Here is a 22,181-nt window from a genome sequence, read left to right as displayed (position 1 = left end):
TATCCAGTGCTGAAATCCAGAGGTTCAAAGTAACTGTACTTACACACACAAAATATGGATGTAATATCCGGTCTGGGGTATACATGTAGTTTTGAACAATACAATGACCACATGTCAAGAGTTCTGTGGCCGTCAAAAAGGTACTGATGTGACTGAATTATGTTTTTAGTTGCCATTTTTCACCAATAAAACTTTATGACACAGTGTGTCTGTATAGTAGGCACTTGATGCTTGTACAGGCTGTCTTCACCTGGAAATTATTCGACAGTGCTACTTGGGAGTGTAAGCACCTCATAAAAATTATTCTGTTATATGAAATTCTTTGTACTTGCAAATCAAACACAGCATATTTTGTTGTAAAGTATATATGCAAACTGCAGTGACGAGTGAAAAGCTATACCAAGGCCAGGAGTCAGTCAGCATATCTACATGATACATCTTTATGCTTTGAAGAGGTCTCTGGAACCATATAGATTCATTTTATCACAGCATTTCTTGGTATATTGTAGGCGTAACCTAAAAATTTTGTGCATTTTTACGTGAAGTAGTGTAAAGTGAGCTTGTGTTGGAAAGGAGACAATTTTATTTTCACCTTACATTATGCATATTTATTTGTTGTCTCTATGCATCACCATATGTAAATGTATCAAAGTATGTAAATAAACTGACCAATAGAATTCGCTCTACATAAGCAGTCCACTTTGCTATAGCAGGGGAAAGAAGGTAACCAGCAGAAAAATGCTCTTGTCTGAGCACAAAAAAGGAATATGTTCCTCTCTTAAAAATAAATAAATAAAAGGAACAGAAAAGTGGGGAACCAGTTGCCTTGATCCACATTCTGCCTTCCTCACCAAAACTTTTTGCATGTGAACAAATGAGAGACAGTGATGGTGGTGGAAGAGAGAGGAGGCTGTGCCAGGGAGAGAAAGGGAAAGGAGACAGTGATGGTGGGAGAGAGGGAGAGGGGAGAGAGAGAGAGAGAGAGAGAGAGAGAGAGAGAGAGAGAGAGAGGCAATGAAAGAGAAAGAGACAGGGATGAAGACAGCAGCTGTGGGAGCCAAAGAGAGAAGGGCAGTAAAAGAGAAGGATAAAGATAGTAGCAGTGGGAGAAAAAGAGAGAAGAGACAGAGGAAATGAAAAAAAATTGGTGAGTGGAAACTATGCATAGGCTCAGAGTTGGGGGAGGGGCTTTCAGTCTAAGAGTTAAAACCCCGTGCAAATCATCCCCAAGAACACATGTGGAAATGAAACAATGGTGGTTGAAAGACATACAGCAACCTGAAAGTGAGAAATAAAGAGACAGTGGCAATAAGAGAGAAAAAGAATGGACCAAACACAGTGGCAGGGACAGAGAGAGAGAGCAGAAGTGACAGAGAAGGGGACAGTGGTAAGGAAGAGCAAGAGAAAGGGATAATGGGAAAGACAGCCAGGAGATAGTGGAAGACATATATGGAAAGTGACAGTGAGAAGGAGATGCTGAGTATGAAGGCTTCACTACAAAGAAAGATGAATGAAAGGATATAAAATGTTCTCTGTTAAAAGACCATGAATATGTTCTCATGTCAAAATTTTTTATGAGGAAGGCAGAATGAGGATTAAACCAGCTGGTTCCCCACTTTTCTGTCAGAGTCTGTTAAATAGTAAAATGCTCACCTTTTTTGTGCTCTCACAGGTGTGTATGTACTAACAAACTAAAACAATTATCAAATAAAATAGTTCACTTTTAAAATGTTTTGGGATAATACAAACTGTTTTGTGTTCCTACTTGTGTAAGAAGCCAGTTGTTCACCATTCAGATCAGGATCCATCATTTTTCTCCTTAATTATATCTCCAACACATGGTGAGGATGGAGAAAATATGGTAGCACGGAGTATAATTATCTTTTTGCCAAACATCTCACAAGAAGTAACTGTTGAAGATTTTGCCTTTCTCAGGAATTCTTTGAAGAATATTTGCTGAAAGCAGTCACTCTGTATTCTTAATTTCATTATCAACAATCTCTCCATGTTTACACCACTAGTACATGATTGAAACTAACGTTCTTAACCAGCCACTCTAAAGATTTGTACTGATTATAAAAATGCTGAATTATAAGTGGCTTCATTTTAGCGCAATAACAACACACAAACACAGTTCCAAACAGAATACAACACTGAAAAATACCAGTATATATTCAGCAAAATACATAGGATATAGGAAAACTAACAATGGGTATACTGTTGGCACGTGATTTCCTGACTTCTGTAAACCTCAATGCATATATCTGTGGTAATTCTTTCTGTTTGCCCCCACCTGTAGCAGCAGACGACAGGCTGCACTGATCGAAAATCAGCAATCAGCAAAGTGCCTGCAGACCAAGGTTCCACCACATCCCCTCAGTACCCTCGCTGGTCACTGCCGCTGGAAGTAGAGCTTCAACTGCAATGCTTTCTGGACACCATGCACACCAAACCATCACTCAAGCAGTCTCTTCTTCCATCTTCTGCCGTGCTTCTGCACCCTATCCAGAACAATGCCATATGGCTCGTGTCATCGTCTGCAATACTTCACCAGAGTTGGCTAAGACAGTAGGATTTTACACCTGTGTCCAGTGTCAGTGCTCTCTTGCAGTTCGGTTAATGATTGGAGTGCAACCTATTCTGTGCCATCATCCCGAGCTGCGTTTCTTTGAGGGACTTACTTTCTAGCACCTGTACAAAGCCTGATGCCAGATGCCTGGTTCGTCCCACCCAGTGTCAGCACCTAGAATACCACGCATAGTGTGGTGTAAACAGTGTGGTGAGATTTACTGTGTGCCGGGAGTACCAGAAGGGTTTATTACCATTCCATCCCCTACCATTTTGGGACCCCTTTATCATCAAGCATGTCAGCAAACCGAGTTTTCCCAGCACCACCGGACAACAACATACAAAGTACCAGAAACCATTCTTAGGCCACCCTGTTCAAAGATTCCATCACGAGTGAGGACTGCCCTTGATTAACAGGTAGTAACTGGTTAATTTTACCATAGTTGTTAGCTTGGGAATAATATCTCCAAACCAGCTCACATGCCTCTTCCAACATGCCCCATTATTTATAGTTATCTTTATTAATTAGTGCACCTCTATATAGGCATAGAAAAGAACTTAATTTGTTCCTTCCCTAGTGATCCCCTCTAAACAAACACGCCAAGTCTTATTACTGAAACACGCTGGTTTTTCTTTTTCATTATTCCGATAAGAACACCCCATGTGGTCACGAAATAAGTTCTATTAGGTCAGTCGGATGCATCCCACTTGCACCCTCACTCACCCCTTGCCTTCTCCACTCCCTCCCACACCGCTCCATGCATGCCCTCCCTCCACGTGCATCACCGCTCCCCTCCCGCATGCCTCTACAACACACATCCTCCCTTCACACGCCTCACCATCCTGTATAGCTCCCCTCAATGCATGCTCCCCACATGCACGACCGCTCCTCTCCAGCCCCCTTCCATGCACACCATCCTTCTGTGGGCACTACTGTTCCCCTCATGCACCCCTCCACATACACCCTCCCCGTGCCTCTCTGCGCACACCATCCTTCCACGCACATCACTCCACACCCCACCCGCAGCTGTTTGCTACTTGCCCAGGATAGTTTTAGCATGTGGCGTACAGAGCCCTCCTTTCCACTGCAACACACATTGGATATTGTATTGCTTGATCCACAATATTGCTTCCCATAACCACCCTGCATATCGCGACACACCACCCATACTGTTAAGTCACAATGTTACTGCCAAGTGTTCCCACTCCTATGGCAGTCACACCCAACCAGCTATCTAGTCAACAGCCTCCCATTACCCCTCTTGCCCCAACACCTATGAGGACTTCAGAGGTGTTCGAACTTCACACACCGCAGCTGTCAGCACTACAGGGCCGCTAGACTCAGCTGACCAATGGGACAGTACACCCAGCACCAGCCAATTCCGCAGACCCTCCCCCAGACATCTCATGGCTGCTCACTTGCTCTCCTTCAAACTGTGAGACCCATGCCTATCATTTGTTTCTATCAAGGCAGTTTACACACGGTGCTCTATCATGAGCGATGCAACAAAATTCGTGATGGTTGTCGGTCACCTCAACCTCACCACCACTGCCAAGTCCTGGATGTTATTTCACACCCACTCCCCTTAGGCAACAATACTAAACTGAAAGAAAGTATCATATCTAACTTTGCACCCTCAGAGTTACAACAGGCACGTAATTTATCATCCCAGCAGTGTTACGACATGGGCCCATTCCCATTGCTCGATCACATCTGGGTGCTCACTGAACTGCACATCCTCCACGAATGCCTGCTCCTAAATCGCTGGCTCATGCGCCTTCACACCCTCATACAGGGTGCCTTAGCCCCACACATACCTTTATCGTTAGGTGATAAACTGTTTGAAATAACTCCTTTCCTGCCACAGCTGCAGCATGAAACACTATCACCCCACAGCTCCAGCTGGCTAATCACCCACCCCTCCTGCACCACACCAAGCGAAAGCACGCGTAATGTCACTTTTACCACTAGTTGCTAGCAACCTTCCGACCGACACACAGACCCCCAACTTCTACCAGATTCTGAAGCACCTGAGCTCTGAGATGGCAGTACATACTGCCAGCGTCCCCTCCCGTACCTTATGCACCCACCACCAGATGCTGGCCGCTCCCACTCACGCAATGCCAGTCCAGGCGAAAACAGTCAGCCCCACCAGTGTGGTTCTAACCACCCGCCTGATGAGCACTGTGAACTAGGCGCAGCTTGCTGACTCCATTAGAGGTTTGACGAGAATGCCACCAACTGCAGGCCTCTGTGCACCTGGTCCATCAATCTCGGCATCAACAGACAGTAGGCGCACCCAGTTACTGTACCGCTTCATAGTGCCTATTCATAATGGATTTCAGTGATACTAACTCTCCTGTCCACTATCTCATCGACACCGTCTCCATTTTATTCATATTTCCAGCAAACTACTCCTAAATCCTGCCCCTCCCCTCCTCCTCATCACCGCTGCCACCAACTCAGCCATCCCTACTTCCGGGGTGCACACCCAATCGTTAGGCCTTCAGTACACACTCCCGGGGACTTTCACAGTTGCAGAAGTTACCAACCCCATTCTGAGCACCAATTTTCTCACCCATTACTTTCTATTTGCCGACTTAACAAAGCTTCATTTAGCAGACACCTCTTCCGGTAGGTCTGATCACTGCAGCTCCCATTCTGCTACGTGTTTCGCCGTGAAACAGCTGCCAATTTCAGACGCGTATGTTCAGCTCCTTGCTGAATTCGTTTCTCAGCACCCCCCCGGAATATTCAGCATGACACTAGGCATTACATTGTCAGTACCCCTGGCCCTCTGGTTTCCTGCCGTGCCTGCCACCTCCACCCTGACAAGCACAAAACTGCAGAAAAGGAGTTTGAAGATCTGCTTGCAACCAGCGTACTTTGCCCTTCCAAAGACCCTGGGCTTCAGCCTTCACCTAACCCCCATATAGGACAGTTCCTGGCACTCTTGTGGCAATTACCGTAAACTCAATGCCTGCACCATCCTGTCCCATTCCTCTGTCTGACAATGACACCATCTCGGGAACTATTATGTTCAGTGAGACTGACTGGGCTGAAGCCTACAGCCATCTTAGTCGCCCCAGATGACATTGTAAAAATGGCCATAATCACACATTTCAGCCTGTTTGAGAGTGCATTCATGAGATTCAGCTTCCACTATGCAGCACAAACATGGCAGCAATTTTTGGACAACATCCTCCAGGGCACACTGGGGTGTTTTGCCTACCCAGATGATGTACTCATCTACTCCAAGGATCCTACTGAACACCATCAACACCAATGCCAAATTTTTTCCCACCTACAGAACACTGGAGTGAGCCTTAACACAGAAAAATGCCTTTTCGGGGTGAGAGGTTGAATTCCTTGGACACTTAGTATCTGCTGACTCCCGTCCCCTTCCCCACGACAATAAGACAATACAGGTGTCAGCATACTTTCCTGGCAGAGAATGTAATTCAGTTGCTCCAGCCCTGGGTGGTACTGAGTTATGAGTGGAATGCTCCTCTGTGGCCACACGGTGGGACTACGTGAGGTGGTGGGAGACTGGAAAGAAGGCACGGGAGATTTGTTTTTGTACAAGGTTGGGAGGACAATTACAGTTCTTGGAGGCTTCAGTGAGACCCTCAGTATATTTCAAGATGGACTGCTTGTCACTGCAGATGCGACAACCACAGGTGGCTAGGCTGTATGGAAGGGACTTGTTGGTATGGAATGGGTGGCAGCTGTCAAAATGGAGATATTGTTGGTGGTTAGTAGGTTTGATATGGATGGAGGTACTGATATGGCCATCTTTCAGGTGGAGGTCAACATCTAGGAAGGTGGCTTGTTGGGTTGAGTAGGACCAGGTGAAGCAAATGGAGAAGTTGTTGAGGTTCTGAAGGAATGTGGATAGGGTGTCATCACCCTCAATCCAAATCACAAAGATGTCATCAATGAATCTGAACCAAGTGAGGGGTTTAGGATTCTGGGTGTTTAGGAAGGATTCCTCTAGATGGTCCATGAATAGGTTGGCATAGGATGGTGCAATGCAGGTGCCCATAGCTATACTGCAGATTTGTTTGTAGGTAATGCCTTCAAAGGAGAAGTAGTTGTGGGTAAGAATATAGTTGGTCATGGCAACTAGGAAGTAGGTAGTTGATTTGGAATCTGTTGGGTGTTGGTAAAGGTAGTGGTCAATAGTGGTAAGGCCATAGGCATTAGGGATGTTAGTGTAAAGGGAGGTGGCATCAACAGTGGCAAGCAGGGCACCCTATGGTAAAGGGACAGAAACTGTGGAGAGTTGGTGGAGGAAATGGTTGGTATCTTTTATATAGGAGGGTAGGTTCTGGGTGATAGGTTGAAGGTGGTGGTCTACGAGAGCAGAGATTCTCTCAGTGGGGCACAGTAACAGGCCACAATAGGGTGTCCTGGGTGGCTGGGCTTACGAATTTTAGGAAGCATGTGAAAAGTAAAAGTGATGGACTCTGGGGAGAGGTTCTATGAAGGGCCTAAGGATTTGAGGAGTGACTGGAGATCTTGCTGGATATTAGAAATGGGGTCACTGCGGCAAGGTTTGTAGGTGGATGTATCTGAAAGCTGACGGCATCCTTCTGCCAGATAATCCTTGTGCTGGAGCCTTTATCTGCAGGTATGATAATAAGATCAGGATCAGTTTTAAGATGGTGGACTACAGTTCTTTCTGCGGATGTAAGGTTAGTTTGCATGTTGAGGGATTTGAAGAAAGATCGTGGGGCAAGGTTCGGGGTTAAGAAATTCTGGGAAGTTAACACGGGGTGGTTTGGGGGCAATATGGGTGGATGATGGCAGGATGGAAGAGTGAACTGAGAACTTTGTGCTAGCATAGCTTGTTGTTTATGTGGAACATTTAGTGTTCTGATGAAAAATTGTGCAACTGTGTTGCTATTGTCGAAGGTGGGTTAACAACTGCTGGTTCCTTTTAAAATGAGAAAAGCAGCATCCCCAGTGCCCGATAGTTGTGCAACAGAAGTCACAGGTTTGTTTCGTTACCACAGGTTCCCAAGCCTGATGAGGGTCTCTTTACACAGGATTCCAAGCCTGATGATATAAGTGTCAGAGGTTAAAGCAAGAAGAGATCTCTTTTGCATCCTTTACTGATATATACTTCGAGCTACTTGAATTTTTTTACACATTTTATTAATGTGCTGTAGAATGTAATGAGGAAAACTATACTACTGGCCAAATGATGTCACTGATATGATTATTTGGGAAAAATTTTGGTAAGACAGAACCCAAAAATTATAATTTTTAAATGTGATTGCCTCAAACTATTAGAGCCACAAAAAACTGTTCTTGCTATTGGGTTCCTTATTTCATTTTTTTAAATACAGTTTTTTTAGAGCTGAATGCTGTAGGGATGTCTAAATAAAACAAAGAAGACTACTTATTAGCAGTTTTTTTCACTTAGGTGTAACATTTAAGTACCAGCAGAATACAGGCCATTTTCAATGCATCTCCGCCTTGTCATCAACTTTTAGGGCATTATATGCTTGTATTGTGATACCAAATCTCATTATTAGGTGGTTTATAACATGATCTTTCAAATGAAAATGTTCTAAAAGAGTTTGTAAAAGACTCTTATATGTGAAAATGGGTTTAAAATAGCCACTTTGGCAGTTTCAGGAAAACTGACAACTCTGTCCTTGATTTGTAAACTACTGGGCAGCAGCAGGGGCACAAAATTTTATATTCTAGTAGCTTGTATTGGTAAGTTATTTCGTGCAAAGCTTCCGATTTTTCCCAAGATTACATCCGAAGATACAAAAAGCATATCTTCACTTTTATTCATCTATTTTTTTTTTTTTTTTTTTGCCCTACTAGGCTTCAAATTATCCAAATGAAAGTTTTTATTATTTTGCTTACGAAAGCACAAAAAGTTGTACGAGATGGTGTAGTTTTGTTTATTTCAATAAAATATTGCCAGAGATATTATGTCTCTCAGTTGCTGAAAACTCATTGGTGCACTGTTGATAGCTGCTCTATGGGGTCAAACAAATAACTATATCTCCACAAATATTAAATTGGTGAAAGTTAAACTCAACCAATTTTCATTGGGAACATGTGCAAATGTTCGTACAAAATTTCAGCAAAATCTGTGGTGGTCATGCAGTACCTTTTTCCTAAATTTGACCACTTGGCATGGAATGGCCCTATTCCAAAACTGCTGTTGAAGTAGGTTTCATAAATATGAATCACTAGTGAACTCTACAATGCTTTGAATTGCTAAATATGTATTGGACTGTATATACATCCTATTCTCATTCTCCCACCTCTCTATCCCTTTCCTCCTCCTACTCCCCCTCCCTTGTCCATCTCCCCCCCCCCTCAGCCTCTGTCCATCCCCCCCCCCCCTGCTCCTTGTACATCTCTTATCCCACATATTCTCTCTCTATCAATTTCCTGCTCACTCGCCCCTCTGTCTATATCCTCCTATCCTTTCTGTATATCAGTTTCCTCCCCCCTTCTCTGTCCATCTGCTACTCCCCCTCTCCCTGACTTTATTTATTGTTATTGCAAATGGAATCTTGACTGTAAATAGAAATCAAAATGAATGGGTAAATCAGTTGAATCATTAGTACATGAGGTGTGAGAGAGACCTTTCCAGCTGCTGGATATGAGAGGATAGTAGCTTTACTGATAGTATTTTGCAAGGTTTTAATCTGCAAACAGGTAGGATTACAAAGTTAGCCATGAACACAACAATCCTGTTTTCCATTAAAAATGAATTCAGAAAGCAAAACAAAGCTGCACAGCACGCTCAGCATGTTCTTTCTTGTAGGCGGTTTAACGGAGGCGTTGAATATGTAGTAAGTCTACATCCCTAGTGATTTATAGCAATATTATGAAAAGGACACTTGCTGCTCACCATACAGTGGAGATGCTGAGTCGCAGATAATCACAATAAAAAGATTGTCGGAAAATGAGCTTTCGGCCAATAAGGTCTTTGTGGCAGGAACGGGGAGGGATAGCAGGGTAGGGGTGGGGAATGGTAATGTGCTGCTTGTGGCAGCATACAAGGACAAGGTGAAGAGAGGGCAGGGCGGCTAGGTGCAGTCAAAAAGTTAGACAGAGGGCACGGGAGAGGGGAGGGGGGGGGGGAATGGAGGGGAGGGGGCAGCAGAAAAGTAGAGCAGTAAAAAGATTGGGTGCATTGTGGAATAGAGGGCTGTGTAGTGCTGGTATGGGGACATGGCTGGGGCTGATGGGTAAGGACAATGGCTAACAAAGGTTGAGGCCCAGAGGGTAATGGGAACGTAGGATAGGGAGAGTTCCCGCCTGCACAATTCAGAAAATCTGGTGTTGGTCAGAATGATCCAGATGGCATAGGCTGTGGAGCAGTCATTGAAATGAAAAACGTTGAGTTGGATGGTGTGCTCAGCAACATGGTGGCCCAGTTGTTTCTCGGCCACAGTTTGTCAGTGGCCATTCACGCGGACAGACAGCTTGTTGGTTGTCATGCCCAGAAAGAATGCAGCACAGTGGTTGCAGCTTAGCTTGTAGATCACATGATTGTTTCACAGGTAGGTGGGATGCCTTTGATGGGTAGGTCATGTTTGTAACAGGACTGGAGTAGATGGTGGTGGGAGGATGCATGGTACAGGCCTTGCATCTAGGTTTATTACAGGGATATGACCTATGAGGCAAGGGGTTGGGAACAGCGGTTCTGCTTAGACTGTTGTTTGATTAGTATCAATGTCCAGGTAGTACGGCTGATGTAACAGTGTGTAAGGAACACCGAGAAAACTACAGAAGAGAGCAAAATGCTCAACAGTTGCTGTTGTTATTCTGTGTCATCTATGGATGTCCATCCAATGAGAGCCCCAATTAATCAAAGGGTTGCCATGTAAGTTTTCAGACACACGTTGAAGTAAAAATTTTTCTTGTACAACTCAATTTACTGTTTCGCAAAATATTCGTCTTTAAAATTTATACACACATGCTTGCTTTTGAATCATTCTGGAAACATTTTTACCATTATGATGTTGATGGCACAAAAACATTGGCACTGGGAGGATTCGACAGCTTCAAGATTTTTAAAAATCATTGTTCACACTTTTCATTTGACATAAGGAACATATAGTAATTGTTAATCCATAAATGAGGTGAATATGGATGAAGGGACATTAATTATGGGGTTTTCTCCTCAAATAATCAATTTTTTCCCAATTTAAAAAAAATGGTTCAAATGGCTCTGAGCACTATGGGACTTAACATCTGTGGTCATCAGTCCACTAGAACGTAGAACTACTTAAATCTAACTAACCTAAGGACATCACACACATCCATGCCCGAGGCAGGATTCGAACCTGCGACCGTAGCGGTCGCGCGGTTCCGGACTGAAGCACCTAGAATCGCTCGGCCACAACAGCCGGCCCCAATTTCATATATGACTTGTGATGAATAATTTGTCCATGCCTTTTAGCATTATCTGTCCTTCAATCCACTGAAGTATGACATGTGAAATGATTGATCATGTTCTTCAAAGTGCATTACAAAGAAACCACTTTTATTGGTTTCAGTACATCTTTGAACACACAAACAGTTGACTGCTGCTTAGTTTCCAGCTCATACAAATGATTTCACTAGTTTCATCTTTTGCTTCCATGTTGTACACCGATTTTGCATTGCCTAGGTCAAGGTTTTCAAGCATTTCATTACAGCAACTAACAAGAGCCTGTGTTTGAGTTTTAGTCAAACTGTGCAGAAACCAGCAAGAACAGGTCTCTCTCACAGTTGAATGTTCACACAAAATCGAATGTACTGCAGTTTCTGTTTTGTCTAAGTGTGTGTGTGTGTGTGTGTGTGTGTGTGTGTGTGTGTGTGTGTGTGTCATGGTAAACCACAGGGCAGTCCTCTTCAATTAAGCTGCGCACAGCGTCAATAGTGGCTTTTTTTCCCTTTTTTTGTCTGTTTTCCTTTTAAGGACAGATTCCACTTTACCTTCATGAAATTTGTAAAGTTTCTATTTTTTCATAATTTTGTATCTTTAAAAGCTAAGGCAACAAACTGTATGGACGATTTCTCCAATCTTCTACTGGTTCAGCAATAATAAAATTTTGAAACACTATTAATGTCAAATCTCAATAGTGCCAGCTATCAGTTATTTTTAAGGAATTAGAATTCAACCCTCATACCATACAATGGAATACTGTAACTCAATTTCCTTACAAATCCAGTGACTGTAGACTATAGCCATACATAATGGGCAACAAGAGAAGAATTTACAAAAGACCCATTTGCCAGGACTTGTAGTGAGGGATTCAATATTAGATTTATACAGAATGGTATTAAAGTAGACTCTCATTAAATTATCCTCCTTGGATTATGCTAAATCACCACAACTATTGTAGCATTTTTGTGAGAATTTAAAATCTATGCCTCTCTTGTTAAATGTTGTTCTGCACTGCTATGGGTAACAATGGACACACTGTTTTTACTCAGTGTAATACTATTGTACAAAAGTTCATGCAAAAGTTTTTCCTTTGTTAATGTGTGTATGTTGAAAAACCATGGGAAGAGAAAACTATAGTATGTGGCAATTCGCTATGTGAAAATACCTACAACACGGACAGTTGCACAATTGTGTCAACAGAAAATAATGGATGTAAGCTGAAGTCAGCACAGCAGCACCAAAATTATACTCTGCATCCATATGTTGATACACATTCATTTTTAAGATATCTCTACAGCTAAAGAAGTGTGGGACAAGTTAAAACAAGTCTATGAAGATTTTGGCATCTTCTGACGAGTAAGGTTAGACACTGCTGACAGTCAGAATGGCAAATTTTTCATCAGTAGAAGAACAGAGAACAAAGATGATTTCCACTCACAATAATTAAGTGGCTTGATCTTTGAAGTTCAAGAAGAATGGATTGGGTGTACTCTATTTGCACTTCTACCACAAAAATATAAACCTATGATTCTAAGCTTAGAAAAGTCAAACTTGCCAATCATGGGAGACTCAATTAAAAAATAAATTCCTGCAAGAAATAAATGATGTCACCTGTAATAAACCATCAACTAACAATGCTGCCCTGCAAGACAACAAGAAACAGAATGGTGAAGTTACCTTCAAAAAAGGCTACAGGTGCTACAACTGCAACAAGTATTAGCACCTGCCAAAAAAATTGCCACAGCAACAGTAAAAAGCCAGTGGAAAGGCAAACTACCAGCATTCTACTCAAATGCAGTTGCAGGCAAAGATGCAAGAGTGGAATGGTATGCACACTCAGTCATGTCAGTGCACATGTCCAAATATCCATGAAGCAAAAGTAATGTTAAAACAGAGATTGGCTGACAAGTCGTAATAGCAATTAATGAAAACTACCTGTAAAATAAAGAGGATCTTCATTTGTAGTTAGTCTCATAGGCAACAAGAAAGGTTGAATCTGGAGAAGATATGCCACACATACCTCACCTGCGCATGTCTTCTATCTGTTAAGAACAAGAGCAGAAATGGGTTGTTCGATTTTACCTGACAGACAAGGCTGTTGTGTTTATGTCACATTCAAAAATGTGCTAGCAATATACTGGCTAGACCAACCATAAATTTGGAATTTGGAACCAAAATCAGCATTGCCATCAAATATTGCAGATTTGAAGACAAGGTCGTATGCATTCTGAAGCTATGCAAAGGCCAGGCAAGTGGCATTTTATAGGAGGGAGCAGTTAATATTCCATGTTAAATTTCCTTAGAGGGCAAACAAACAATACTTCCTTTTTCACGATCTAGCTCAAGAGCCACAGCAATTCTTGCTCACTTTTGTGTGGGTCGATGCACACTAGTTCAAGTGGAGGAGCCAAATACAGTACTTCCTTACTATAACTGATGGCTATTTCAGGAAAATATTCACACTTACTCTCAGAAATATAAACAACTACCACTGCTAATTTGAGACTTTAAAAACCTAGTTGAAAGGCAAACTGCAAAAAGAATATGCACTCTATGTATAGATAACAGCACAGAATATGTGCATTATGATCTGATAATTTTTTGCACACAATAAGGGATTCAACTTCAGACTATAATGCCAGAATGAAGCCGAGTACTTGAGCACTATAATTGTGCAATTGTGGAAAAAGCATAGATGCTCCCTCTTCAAAGCAAATCTGCCAAATAAATGATAGACAAAATCAATCTCCATTGAAGTCTACTTAATTAAGAGATCTCCAACTAAGGCACTAAAAATGAGACTCCAAAAGAAACTTGGACAAACAAGAAAGCAGATTTTCACATCTCAAAGTATTTGGAAGCAAGGTCTACGTTCACATTTTTGTGAACCAAGTGCCGAAAATGAGACACACGGAATAATGAATGTATCTTGGTAGGATATTGCAAAGATTCGAATGCACACAGGCTTTTTGAACCTAAATGCCAGAGAATCATAAAACTTTGCGACATTATTTTTGATGAAGGTACTTCTAAACAGTTTAAAGAAAAACTCGAGTCATAGGAAACAAACTGATTGTTCATCACTCTGGCAAATAAAAAACAAAATTAAATAACAACATCTGAACTAGAAGAAATCAAACCTGAACCTGAGACTATCAGATCAGATCAGTGTAGTGGCAGCCGCCAAGCTGAGAGGACGCACAGCAGAGCAGTAGCAACACTTGTGTGATAAACTGTAAATTAATTTAGTCTTTGTTTTTTGTTCATGTGCTTCTGAAAAGAAGTCAACTGTACATGTGTATTTTACTGTGTAGACTAGTAGTTAGGAAATCAAACATAGTTTTTCTTTTTTGCTTAAGTCTTGAGAATATCCTTGTGTAGGGCGGCTCCCTAGTGTAAATTTTCTGTGTAGACAAATTTATTTCTGTTCAATAGCTTGCAGTCTCATAATTCAGTAAGAAATCTGCACACCAACTTTTAGTGTTACTTTCTTCTCCTTTGGTATGTTTTCAAAGTCAGTAACACCAATTGAGACCTTATGTCTATTTTATACACAGTACAATATGGCTAGGGACTGTGCTTGTTATGAGCAGACACAAGGAGAGTTGGCTGCTGTCCGTAAACAGCTGGAAGCTGTGTTGGCTACTGAAAACAAGCTTCTAACAAAAGCTCAGAGTTGCGGTGACGTCGGGGTGCCAGTGGTGTCACTGGAATCCCCTGGTGCCCGGACGTCACTGTGGCTTCCGATACGCAACATCTGACCAGTCCGTCCTCATTCCAGAGTGGGTGGCAGACAGTGGTGGGTTTGTGTGTCACTGGGCGGAAGGCGAAAGAGGGAGCAGGCTATGCAGCTGGGTCCCTACATCTTAGCAACAGGTACAAGTTGCTTCCAAGTGTTGGTGACAACTCTGAGCCAGCACAGGATGCCTCTCCTGTTGGGCCAGCGGTTGATTTTCCTGCCCAGTCTGGACAAGCACAGAGGGTGGGTATGCTAGTCATTGGGAGCTCCAATGTTACGCGAGTGATGGAGCCTCTCAGGGAGATAGCACGCAAGGCAAAAAAGAATTTCACTATGCATTTGGTATGTTTGCCAGGAGGTCCCATCCGTGATGTGGAGGACGCCCTGCCGGTTGCTATCGAGCACACTGGGTGCAATTGGCTGCATGTAGTGGCACATGTCAGCACGAATGACACCTGCCGCTTGGGTTCTGAGGCCATCCTCGTCTCCTTTCGGTGGCTGGCCGATTTGGTGAAGTCAACTAGCAATGCACACGGGGTGCAGGCTAAGCTGTCTATTTGTAGTATCGTACCCAGGATTGATCACAGTTCTCTGATTCGGAGCAGAGTGGAAGGTCTAAACTAGATACTCGGACGGCTCTGCGATGGTATCAGATGAGAATTTCTCGACCTCCGCTATCGGATGCAGAATTGTAGAGTTCCCCTTAATAGGTCGGGCTTGCCCTACATGCAGGAAGTGGCTACTAGTGTAGCGGAGTACGTGTGGCATGCACATGGGGTTTTTTTTAGGTTAGAGGACTCCTCCCTTGGGAGCAAACACAGTTTGCCTGTTAAAGCAGCCACACTGACCTCAGAGAATCTTGGTCCTTGCAGATCACAGATAGAAAAGATTAATGTGATTTTAGTAAACTGCAGGAGCATCCAAGGAAAGGTCCCAGAACTACTATTGCTTACTGAAGGTTATAATGAACAGACAGTATTGGGAACAGAAAGCTGGTTGAAGCCAGATGTCAATGACAACAAAATCCTAAGTTCAGACTGGAATGTTTATTGTATAAGGACGGGTTAGTCACCAGTGGTGGCAGCGTGTTTATTGCGGTAAAAAATTCAATAAAATCTAGTGAGGTTATCATGGGTTCTGAATGTGAATTAATCTGGGTGAAACTGAGTATCAAAGAATGGTCAAAACTGGTGATCGGATTGCTTTTATAGACCACCTGGGTCAGGATCTGTAGTTGTAGAGCACTTCAGAGAGAGCTTGCAGAATATCATTAGTAATTTTCCTGATGATGCTGTTGTAATAGGGGGTGACTTCAACTTGCCAGGTATAGAATGGGAGTGTTATGCCATCAAAACTGGTGCCAGAGACAGGGAATCGTGTGGCATTGTTCTGGATGTCTTGTCCGTACCTTGAGCAGATAGAGAACCAACTCATGAGGAAAATGTCGTAGACCTCCTGGCAACAAACAGATCTCAACTTACCAAATCAGTTAACATAGAGGAAAGTATAAGTGATCATAAGGCTGTGACAGCATCTATGACGATGGGTCCTACAAGGAATGTTAAGGAAGTTAGGAGGATATATTTGCTCAGCAAGGGTGACAGGATACAAATTTCAGAGTATCTCGGCAGTCAGCATCAATTATTTGGTGATGAGGAGGAAGATGTGGAGAAGAAATGGAAAAAATTCAAAGGCACTGTTCAATATGCCCTAGACAAGTATGTTCCGAGTACCATTTTAAGGGATGCGAAAGATCCTCCATGGTTTAATAGCTGTGTTAGAAAAGCACTGTGTTAACAAAGAGCACTTCATCTCAGATTCAAGAGAAGTAAAAACCTAGCTGACAATCAAAAGCTGAACGAAGCGAAAATGAGCATAAGGAGAGCAATGAGGGAAGCACTCAATGATTACGACAAAGTAAGATGTTGTCAACCGACCCGAGTAAAAACCCTAAGAGACTTTGGTCATATGTAAAATCAATAAGTGGGTCAAAATCATCTAGTCATTCTCTCAGTCATGACACCAGCAGTGAAAGGGAAGATAACAGAGAGAAAGCCGAACTACTGAATTCTGTCTTCCGACGTCGTTTTACCACACAAGATCATAACACTGTCCCTCCATTCAATTGTCGTGCGAACATCAAAATGGCAGATATTGAGGTAACTGATCGCGGAACTGAAAAGTAGCTACAATTGTTTAATAGTGGAAAGGCTTCAGGACCAGATGAGACACCTATAACTTTCTATAAAGATTATGCGAAAGAACTTGCTCCCTTTCTAGCAGTAATTTATCGTAGATTGCTTGAGCAACTAAAGGTACCTAACGATTGGAAAAAAGCACAGGTCATTCCCATTTTTAAGAAAGGCCGTAACACAGATCCACACAATTACAGACCTATATCGTGGACGTCAATCTGTTGTAGAATTAATGAACATGTTTTATGCTCAAGAATTATGACTTTTTGGAAAATGATCATCTCCTCTATAAAAATCAACATGGATTCTAGAAACAGACATCCTGCAAAACTCAGCTCTCTCTGTTCCTCCATGAGATCCACAGCGCAGTGGACAATGGCACTCAGGCTGATGTCATGTTCCTTGACTTCAGTATGGCATTTGACACCGTCCTGCATTGCCATTTAGTGAAAAAAATACGAGCTTACAGAGTATCGGAGCAGACCTGTGATTGGATTCAAGACATTGCTTTAACAGAACTAAATAGACAGAGGTAAAGGTAATATCCAGAGTACCACAGGGACGTGTCACAGTACCGTTGCTGTTCATAATATATATAAATGAACTAGTAGAAATCGTTGGAAGCTATTTAAGGTTATCGCATTGTTTATACCAAAGTAGCAACGCCAGAAGATAGTAAGAACCTGCAGAACAACCTGCAAAGAATTGATGAACTGTGCAGAGACTGGCAGTTGACCCTGAACATACATTTATGTAACATATTGTGCATCCATGGGAAAAGAAATCCACTATTGTACAGCTTCACTATTGATAACAAACAGCTAGAGACAGCATCTGCCGTAAAATATCTATGCATAACTATCCAGAGCAACCTTAAGTGAAATGACCATATAAAACAGACAGTGGGAAAAGCAGACACAAGACTCAGATTCCTCAGAAGAATCGTAAGGAAAAGTAACACATCCACGAAAGAAATGTCTTATAATGTGCTTGTTTACTTGATTCTTGAGAATTGTTCATCTATCTGGGATCCCTATCAGATAGGACTGATAGAGGAGATACAGAAGATCCAACGAAGAGTGACGCGTTTCATCACGGGATCATTTAGCTGGCAAGAGGGCGTTACGGAGATGCTAAACAAACTCCACTGGTAGACAGTACATAAGAAACTTTGTGCATTTCAGGACAGCACTTGTCAGGAGTATCAGACAACATATTACTTCACCTCACATACATCTCGCATATTGACCAAAAGGAGAAAATTCGAGAACTTAGAGCCAACACACAGACTTACTGACAATCATTCTTCCCACGCACTATTCGCGAGTGGAACAGGGTTGGGGAGACCAGATAGTGGAACCGAAAGTGCCCTCCGCTACACACCATTAGGTGGCTTGCCGAGTAAGATGTAGATGTAGATGAAGTAGTGGTTAAGTGAGTACACTAGCTGCAATGAGACATCAAGTCCAGACAAAACAAATAACGGTAATGAGCAACTTGAGCCAATATGAAAGTGATCAAGAATTCCAAACACAAAAAGGTGCACGACTGTGTAAGTTGTATGTCTTCACACTCAACGGACTCTGATCCTTTGTCACTGAAAGATGCAATGGTGTCAGGCAATGCTGAAAGCTGGCTGGAGGCAACACATCAAAAGTTACAATAACACACAGAAAGTTACAATCTCACAAATAGAATCTCACATTGGAGTTTGCTGTTTTACCTTCACATAGAAAGCCAATAAATGTCACATGGGTGATCAAGACAGATTTGAAAAGCTGTATGGTATGACACACAGCTAGTAATAAAAGGTTGCGTTCAGAGCAAGGCCTAGGCTATGATGAAATGTATGTAACAGCTATGCAATGTAGCTCATTAACGTATTTATTTCCTATTGCTGCTAAAAATGAAGTTGACAATGATCACCTAGATGTTGTCATGGCTTTCTTACAAAATGACTTACATGAAGAAACTTCTGTGAAAGTTCCAGAGGTAGATCCAGAAGCAAAGACAAGGACAGATATTGATTTTAAAAGATTACAGAAGGCAGTATATGGCCTGAAGCAAGTTGGTTGATGGTGGAACTTGAAATTAGACAGTACACTGTTGAATATAAACTTCGGAAGGCTGATATCTGAACCTTTTATCTATTACAAAAAATAGAGGTTCAGAAATTTTCATAGTTCCTGTTTATGTGGTTGATATGCTAATTTTCAGTAACAATTCATGAGAGAAGGATGTTTTCAAAAACAGATTAAGAGAAAAATTCAAGATGAAAGATCTTGGTGATGGAAAATACCAAAATGCTTACTCTTGATGTGGGTCCAAAACAGAACAATTGCAAGAACCTATGAAGGACACAGTAAGGTAGTTGTAGAAACGATTGGTACTGTAGTTGTAAATTGTCATAGCTGTGTTGGGAAAGAACCAGAGCTCCAAGCCCTAATAGAAAGCACTGAAGCTCAAATAGTTGTAGGTACAGAGAGCTGGCTAAAGCCGGAAATATGTTCAGCTGAATTTTTTTCAAATGATCTAACAGTGTTCAGAAAGGATAGATTAAATGCAGTTGGTGGTGGAGTATTTATTGCTGTCAGAGGTAGTTTGCCTGTAGCGAAATTGAAGTATATAGTTCATGTGAAATAGTATGGGTAGAGGTTATACCTGACAATCGGACTAAACTATTAACTGGATCGTTTTACCAACCCCCAGACTCAGAAGACATAATTGCTGAACAGTTCAAAGAAAACTTGAGCCTCATTTTAAGTAAGTACCCCGCTCATACAATTATAGTCGGTGGTGACTTCAATCTACCCTTGATATGCTGGAAAAATTATACGTTTAAAGCCGATGGCAGGCATAAAACGTCATCCAAAATTGTACTGAATGGTTTCTCAGAAAATGATTTGTAACAATTAGTTCATGAGCCCACTCGAAGCGTAAATGGTTGCTAAAGCATACTTGACCTTTTAGCAACAAATAAGCCTGGACAAATAGTGAGTGTTGTGATGAATACAGGGATTAGCGACCACAAGGCAGTTGCTGCTAGGCTGATTACCGTAACACCTACAACCATCAAAAAGAAACCCAAAGTATATCTATTTAAAGAAGCTGATAAAAACGCTCTTAACGCCTTTTTAAGAGAGAGTCTTCACTCCTTCCGATCTGAACATGTAAGCATAGAAAAGTTGTGGAATGTTTTCAACCGCTCAATTACAGGCCTATATCACTAACGTCGATTTGTAGTAGGGTTTTAGAACATATACTGTATTTGAACATTATGAAGTACCTCGAAGAAAACGATTTATTGACATATAGTCAGCACTGATTCAGAAAATATCTTACTTGTGAAACACAACTATCTCTTTATACTCATGAACTAGTAAGTGCTATCGACAGGGAATGTCAAATTGATTCCATATTTTTAGATTTCCGGAAGGCTTTCGACACTGTTCCTCACGTGTGTCTTCTAATCAAACTGTGTGCCTATGGAGTATCGCCTCAGTTTTGCGACTGGATTCGTGATTTACTGTCAGAAAGGTCACAGTTCGTAGTATTACACGGAAAGTCATCGGGTAAAACAGAAGTAATATCCGGCGTTTCCCAAGGAAGTGTTATAGGCCCTCTTTTGTTCCTGATCTATATTAACGACATAGGAGACAATCTGAGTAGCTGTCTTAGATTGTTTGCAGGTGATGCTGACATTTACCGTTTTGTAAAGTCATCAGATGATCAAAACGACTTGCAAAATGATTTAGATAAGATATCTGTATGGCGCAAAAAGTGGCACTTGACCCCGAATAAAGAAAAGTGTGAAGTTACTCACATGACCACAAAAAAAAAAAAAAAACAGCTAAATTTCGATTACACGATAAGTCACACAAATCTGAAGGCTGTAAATTCAACTAAATACTTAGGAATTACAATTACAAATAACCTAAATTGGAACGATCATATAGGTAATATTGTGGGTAGAGCAAACCAAAGACTGCGATTCATTGGCAGAACACTTAGAAGGTGCAACAGGTCTACCAAAGAGACTGCTTACACTTGTCCGCCCTATTCTGGAGTACAGCTGTGCAGTGTGGGATCCGCATCAGGTGGGACTGACGGACGACATCGAAAAAGTACAAAGAAGGGCAGCTCGTTTTGTAATATCGCAAAACATGGGAGATAGTGTCACAGAGATGAAACGTGAATTGGAGTGGCAATCATTAAAACAAAGACATTTTTCGTTGCGATGGGATAATCACCAGTTTTCTCCTCCGATTGTGAAAACATTCTGTTGGCACCCACCTACATAGGGAGAAATGATCATCACGATAAAATAAGAGAAATAAAGGCTCGCATGGAAAAATTTATGTGCTCGTTTTTCCCACGTGCTATTCGAGAGTGGAACGGTAGAGAGACAGTATGAAGGTGGTTCACTGAACCCTCTGCCAGGCACTTTATTGTGAATAGCAGAGTAATCACGTAGATGTAGATGTTATTGTGAAGAAATAGGAAGTTTAATGCATGCTCAGTAGGAATAAGGCTGGAACTAGCTTATTGACAGGAACTGTAAGCCATTTTTGAAATATTTCAGGCACACTGCAATGGCAGGCAGTCAAAAGGAATTTTAGATATCTAAAAAGCATGAAGGGGTGGGGGGGGGGGGGGGGGGGACACCCAGAGGCTGAATTTGCCCAGTGGTTCCAGGTGATATGAATTGCAATGCCACAGACATTTAAGGAAGGACAGTTTGCTCTAAAGGAGTATGATTTTTATACACAGACCAGGAATCACGCAAAAGCAAGCTATTTTGACCAGCTATTTGGCCAAAAGCAGTGCTCGTGTCATAGTTGTAGTCCTGTTACACTCATTTTCCCACTCTTGCTTGCTGTGACTTAAGTATTCTCTACTGCCCTTATAAGATCACACACGTGAGAAAGAATCATAGGGAGCAGAGCACCTCTAGCTTCTTGCAGCACAATAAATAGCTTTCAGCCAATTTACCACCCAGATGAAGTCAGCGTAAATGTATATGAATGCGTTAAAGCATTGATGTTAGCTGATCTTGCTACAACTCTTCTTGGTACCTCTAATTTCCAGAATTCCTTGCATATGCATTTCCTCTTCAAATCCTGATTGATCAGAGTTGAAAACAGATTCCTTACAAAATGATGGGATAAGTTTGTTTATCTTATCCACAAACTTTTGGATCGATTCTGCAGTTTGCTGTGCATTGTCAAGTTGATGCTTTGTTTGTCATTTTGTTATCTTACG

The 22,181-nt window shown here is 41.9% G+C and overlaps 1 protein-coding gene across 3 annotated transcripts in view; it reads right to left on the bottom strand.

Moving 5' to 3' along the window:
- LOC126252839 (uncharacterized) overlaps positions 1–22,181 on the bottom strand; it is a 111,486-nt gene that overhangs the window by 1,229 nt on the left and 88,076 nt on the right. The window lies entirely within an intron of this gene.

The sequence above is a fragment of the Schistocerca nitens genome, chromosome 1 (assembly GCF_023898315.1).
Source record: "Schistocerca nitens isolate TAMUIC-IGC-003100 chromosome 1, iqSchNite1.1, whole genome shotgun sequence".
Classification (NCBI taxonomy): Eukaryota; Metazoa; Arthropoda; class Insecta; order Orthoptera; family Acrididae; genus Schistocerca; species Schistocerca nitens.
The sequence above is the reverse complement of the archived record's forward strand: the minus strand, read 5'-3'. Positions and strand labels throughout refer to the sequence as shown.